Source organism: Haemaphysalis longicornis, unplaced genomic scaffold, assembly GCF_048455015.1.
Source record: "Haemaphysalis longicornis isolate Haplotype H1 unplaced genomic scaffold, Haemaphysalis longicornis Haplotype H1 scaffold_10, whole genome shotgun sequence".
NCBI lineage: Eukaryota > Metazoa > Arthropoda > Arachnida > Ixodida > Ixodidae > Haemaphysalis > Haemaphysalis longicornis.
Genome location: NW_027526204.1, coordinates 20,371,047 through 20,377,384, shown reverse-complemented (window position 1 = coordinate 20,377,384; position 6,338 = coordinate 20,371,047). Strand labels below are relative to the sequence as shown.

The window sequence follows — 6,338 nt, the reverse complement described above, 5'->3', positions numbered from 1 at the left end:
ACTTCAGGAACACTACTGTAGCATCAAGCTTAACGTGTCACTGAACTAAAGGGCTGTGAATAAAAATGAACCACCTGCAGAGCAGCAGTTTATTGCAACAGGGTAGTAAGCTGGGCGAGTTGATATGCGCGATATCTTGGCAGTGGCACTTGTTTGATTAACTTGCCTGTCCCCGTCGTTTTTGCACCGCTACCAATAAGCTGTTTATTATCTGACGAAAGGCCCTAAGCGGGAAAACTGGTATAGTCACCTATAATGTTTCGCACACTGCAATTTGTGACATCACATATCGGCAATAGTAAAATAGAATTCACAAGATGTTCCTAAGGATTTTTGTATCCACCTCGTATCTACATGTATCTACCTTGAGGTAGATACATGTAAATAAAATGCAGTCCGGAACTTCTGTTGGATGCAGATGTTAAAGGGACCCTGCACCACTCTTTGAGCAGTGCAAGTAAACCTGCGCGACGCTTAGCTTACACTACCAGAAATAGCTGAGCCAAATATTGCACGTGCACGTGAAGCGGTTAGCGCGCAAATCGCTGTGAAACACGCGGAAAAACCAACCGTGCTATCTTCAGTTCTCATTGAGCACCCCTGGCATGGACTAAACGACGTCATTGAGGCCATGGTTGTCCGATCGGCTGTCGCTGTCACTGGTCAACTTCACGGCTAATTTCTCGGATTTCCTGTGACAATCCGCCGTCGTCGGCGCTGTGTACGAACCTCTTCTATGCCTGAACCTGTAGGCACAGTTTTGCCGTTTCTTTTGTGTTTTGAGTGCGCGCAGAGCTTGAGTGATTAGCTCAATACTTCTATTTCAACCAGACCACTCGACAACAAACGTTTATTGCTTCAAAAACGCCCTACCAGCCCTAGCGCGCGCTTGCGAGCTGGCACCCATGCCTGCTTTTTTGGTGCACCAGACTGGAATAGAAAAATAAAAAACTCCCCGTCCTTTGATATATCGAAGGCCGCGGAAGAGAACGCCGCGAGCCGCCCCCCTCTCCAGGAGAGAGCGCGCAGCTTTAGTCGCATTGTCCGCGGTCGAGTTGAGAGGGAACGATTATGCACGATTTCTCATCGTGCGTAGTTTCAGTGATAGCGAACGGATTTTTATAATTCTTGTGGGATGAGATTGCTGGGACAAGACTTTACCCCAAAATACATTCCTAGCGCTAGTAGTCGATGGTAAGTGCTGCAGGGCCCCTTTAAAGGAGATAGTCTTTGGCTACTCGAACCTGAAAATTTCGGTCTGTGCCTCTGTTCAGCATTATGGCCAAAAGCTAGTACACTACTTGAACGAGCTGTTTATATTGGCTAAACTTCTCCAAACCAATAATTCTGGAAATGCTTTCTTGGTGGCACAAAAATGATCTAGATCAGAAATATGTCTTGATGCATACTCATAGCACTGCTCAGATGAGCAAAAAATTAAAGTGACATGACTTTATTTCCCATAACATTTGCACAAAACTTGGGGAAATTGTGGAAAAAAACTGGTTGATTCCTCTGTCATAAAAATCGGTAAAACACGAAAGTGAAATGTGCAGCGAAATCTGCAGCTGACATGATTTGCGGGTCGGCGGATGTCTTGTGGGTGTGCTTGGTGAGCGGGTGTAGCCCGAAACAAACCATTCCCGTTGAGCCCGCCCCGCTTGAACGCATTCTCGAAACGCCCTTCCCGTTTGACCACTTTCTGTTTCAACCTGTTCCCAAAACACCCTTCCCATTTCAACCCGCTCTCAAAAAGCGCGCCTCAAATAGTTCAGGTGAGTTTCCGAGCTCGCTCTGCGCTTTTATGCCTCCGACATTGTGCTGGGCAAGATAGTGTAGATTACTGAGTAATTATTGTGACATATTTTACTCATTTCTTGCCTAAATATTTAGCGCGGAGGCAAATTCTGTTTTACATTGACTCCAACTCTACTAGGTAGATGGCACCACCAACACGTTTTCTTTTTAAAGCTCTACAGGTGACAGCTACAGTGTTCTCAAAACAAGTAGAGTTATTGTTGACTGATTGTAGGGTTTAACGCGCCAACGCAGCGCAGGCGATGAGGCGCGCCGTAGTGGTCTCCGGATGGATTTGGACCACCTGGGGATCTATAGTGTGCGCCGAAATCTCGTACACACGGGCGTTTTTGCTTTTCGCCTCCATCAGAAAAGCGAACGGCGCGGCCGGAAATCGAGCCCGGGACCTCGTGCTCAGCAGCACAACGTCTTAGCCACTGAGCCACTGCGGTGGGTAACTAGAGTTTTTGTGAACGCTTCACCCGAAAAGCAAAATATTCGAGCTACTTTAAACGTAAGCAACTAGATGTGAGCAACAAAATTATGCGTGATTTGCTTTGAGACTAAATCAGCACATGCCGCTACTTGCGCCGCCGCGGCTGGAATACGCAAACCGCAAACGGACCGTTTTCAGCGGGGAACAGAAACTCCTGCTCCCGGTAACACAGTAAACGGCGTCGCAAACATGGTGACGATATGGCGAAACTCTCTATTATAGACGAATAACTACCTAACTGCTTGGTTTTGCTTTTCCACGTACTGGGTGCCAGCCTATGTATTTTCCGTAAAAAGTACACGCAAGAAAATACAGCTTGTGGTACGTGTTCTTAATGCCTGGGTTAAAAATATGTGCGAATCATTTCCTTCAAGCAAAGATTTCAGCTTTAGATGGCCATTCTTTTACAGACATTTTCATTTAAAGTGACGATTAGCAGCACATTAAAGTGGATCGTACGACTGGCTTGGCCCATAATAGTTACCGCTTTCATAACATACGTTTTTTCTGTAGTTAGATTTGGTAATTATATTTCGCAATGCCTTCTGCCTGCGTAAAAATAAAACAGTAGCCCTGTACTACCCCTAACATATGTCGCGAGGCCTTTTGCCTGCGTAGAAATAAAGCAGTGGCTCTGTACTACCCCTAATAAATTAATAATTGCATTTGCTAAAAAACCCAACTTCAATTTCGGCAAGAAGTACGGGCGCTACAAACTGGCACTGCGACCGCAGAAAGGTTCTATTTTGTTAATTCTCGCCCTTTCTTTTGTGTGTGTGTTGCATATAAGTGCATGTGCATTCGCATAGAGTTAATTGCATTCGTATATGCAACCGTATGGACGGACCATCACCGTTGCCGCGGAGTACGCACGCGAGAAACCGCTCGACCAATGCAGAAGCAGACGGAACGGTGTGGTTTCCGCTGTAATTCACACACGCTGTACCGGGTCGGACGTAACGCAGCAGCCTACGTGTTGTTTTAAAGGGCGCCGCGTATCGTAAAACAGACCATTGCAAAAAGGTTGCAGGTTAATAGGGCGTCTGCATACTTTGGCTCCGCCAGCCGTAACGTTTTTTTACGGTGAAATACGTCTGACATAACTTCAATTTAATTTTCAGGTTACGACGGACGCAAGTAATTTTTTACTTTCGGTTACGTCGGACGTAATTCAAAGCGAGAGGTTAAAATACGGTCGGACGCACCTTGAATTTCAAAAATCGCACGCCTCGGGCTGAGTCACCCGAGTCGAAACTGAGCTCGTTATTCTGGGAAGGGGCTTATAGGGAAAATACGATGCGGGAAGGGCGTTTTGTCATCCAAGAAGATGCACATCACTGCAGCTAAAATAAGCCGTCCGTTAAAACTCTCGCAAGCAGACGCACGCGTCCAACAGATGCAGCCATTCTGGTGGGTCACTTTGCGCCGCATAAATGCTCCGCACCAATGCAGCTTGCTCCAAAAAAATGGACTTCGTTGGGCAAGGGGGTTCCGCGTGCCTGTCCGTCATACGGCACTTCCACAAGCTATACAATCCGATCACAACAAATATATCATAGGGCACTCCAGTAACACCTCTAAAAGGTAAGAACCGAATTGCATAAGGGGTAATGTCCATGTCCTTTTTAAGAGTTCGTTGCAACACATCCCAGAAAAACACCGCATCCCGGCACAAAACAAAACAATGATCAATGGTTTCAGGCTGATTGCATAAGCGGCAATTGTCAGACCAAGGAATAGACATTCCTTTCTCGCGCAACCATGTTTTCACTGGGAGTGTTGATGTATGCAGCTTAAAGAAAAACGTTTTTGCATTTGGAGGAAGACACATACGTGTAACCCGCTTCAAAACACTGTCCTTATGGTGGTCAATATAAGGCTGGCGATAAACCGGCACTGGGAACAGACTCTCTAATAAAGTGTTCGTCAAAGCCTTCCTGGAAAGGGTAAACAGATATTGCAGGGAAAACCTCGCAGTAAGGAAATTGAAGGTGTCGACCACCTCCTTTAAAAACCCCCATGGCGGCTTCGTACTGACTTCACCCGTGAAGACAAGCAAAAACGGCAAATGAAAACTTATGCGCTGTTGAATAACGTTGAGCAGAAGTGGCTGATGCGTCACCTCATAGAAGCAAAACCGAGATACAAGCTGATGTACAAACAAATGTATCAGCCCAGCACCCCCAGACACTAATGGAAGAAACAAATTGTCCCTACGCATTGGTTCCCATTGGGACCCCCACACAAATGTTGCAAAAACTCTATGTAGAGCTTGTACTTTAGAAAGCGCACAGTGCAGTACTTGCAGCACATAAACAAGCTTTGCGACAAGGAAGACATTACAAACGTGCGCACACGCAAACACAGAAAGTTCTCGCCCCATTCATGCCCGAGAGGCTCGCTTGACTTTTTGGAGTGCCAATGACCAATGAGGCCCGGTGTTTCGTGTTTGGTGCAAAGGTACACCTAGGTATTGAAGTGCGTCCTTATCCCAAGTAATGCCACCAAATAAGGACGGTTTCGCACCCCATTAACCAAACCAAAATCCCTTTGTTTTTTCCATATTCACAGCTGCTCCAGACGCGCCACAAAACTGCCTGGTGAGATTAAGGGCTTCTTGAACGCTTTTTTTATCAGCACAAAAATAGGCAATGTCATCCCCGTAAGCAAGGACCTTAACCTCACAGGATAGCGATGAAAAGCCCCGTACTCTTTCACTCTGCTGAATACTAAGGCACAGAGGTTCGAGGTATAAGGCAAACAACAAGGGTGAAAGGGGGCAGCCCTGTCTAACAGACGACTTCATTGAAACTGGCTTAGACAGAACGCGGTTGACGACCAGTTGTGTGGTGCACTGTTTGTAACAAAGCTGAATGCCGTTTAACAGCACATCCCGTAAATTTACCGCTGCCAATAGTGCGAATAGAAAATCATGAGAAACGCGATCAAATGCCTTTGAAAGGTCAATTTGGATAAGGGCCACCTGCTCTGCCGAATCAGACACACACTCCAACATTGAACGGGCAACATGTATGTTTGTTTGAATGCTCCTACCTCTAATACCGCAAGTTTGGTGAGGTCCTACTAAACTAGTGATGACAAGTTGAAGGCGCCTAGATAAAATTTTTGCGAAAATTTTATAATCTGCATTGCAGAGAGATATTGGCCAATAGCCGTCAATCGATTTCAGCTTTTGTTAATCTTGCGTTTTCGGAATTAAAACAGTGTGTCCTAAATAAAAGGTTGGCGGCAAAACATCATGGTCGTATGCTGCTGTGAATATGTCTAACAGAACGGGAGCAAGTATAGTAGAGAACTTTTGATAAAACTCTCCGCTCAAACCATCTGACACCGGGGTCTTGTTTATATTCTTACAAATGACAAACACTTTTTTCACAGTGATATATACAGGATCACATCAGATTATTGCATGGTATTCGTCGTGAGCAACTTTACGCATGCAGAAAAATAGGCACTTACGGCCTTTACGCTAGCATGGCGTAAGCATGTTCTGCCGGCAAGGGTAAGCTAGTGGCATCGCAATGCTGGCAGAGTTTGGGCGGTAATTACACCAGCACGAACGTTGTCGAATGGATGACGGTGCCTTTTGTGCACCGCTTGAAGGGAATGGGATGGGAGCGGAGGGAGGGGAAGGGGGTTCTGTGCAAGCAGAGGTGAGCAGGAGTGTTTCCCGGTTCTAGCCATCAAATTGGGTCCTATCTCTTCCGCTCCTTTACCTTAAATTCTGAAAGGACACGCGAACGATGCGCCAGTGCATCACGCAACTGGGAGTCTGAGTCAGGCCCGTCAAGGGCGGCCACTGCCCACTTCGCCTTCTGAACAAAATGCTTCCACGCCGGCCGAGGGTGTTCAGCGCGTTCAACAGCATCCACCCTTGCCCTCCAAAGCGAGTGGAGTCCCATGACGTGGATGCAATCTCGGAGGTGTGGGAGTTCCGTGTCTGCATCCAAGAACCTTAGGTTGGTCCACGTGAGCTGCCATTGTGTGCCAAAGGAGCACTGCAGCTCGTCCCAGAAATACGATG

General features: G+C 46.6%; 1 protein-coding gene across 2 annotated transcripts in view; it reads right to left on the bottom strand.

Moving 5' to 3' along the window:
- Nucleotides 1–6,338, bottom strand: part of LOC144158273 (uncharacterized) — a 299,163-nt gene that overhangs the window by 224,707 nt on the left and 68,118 nt on the right. The window lies entirely within an intron of this gene.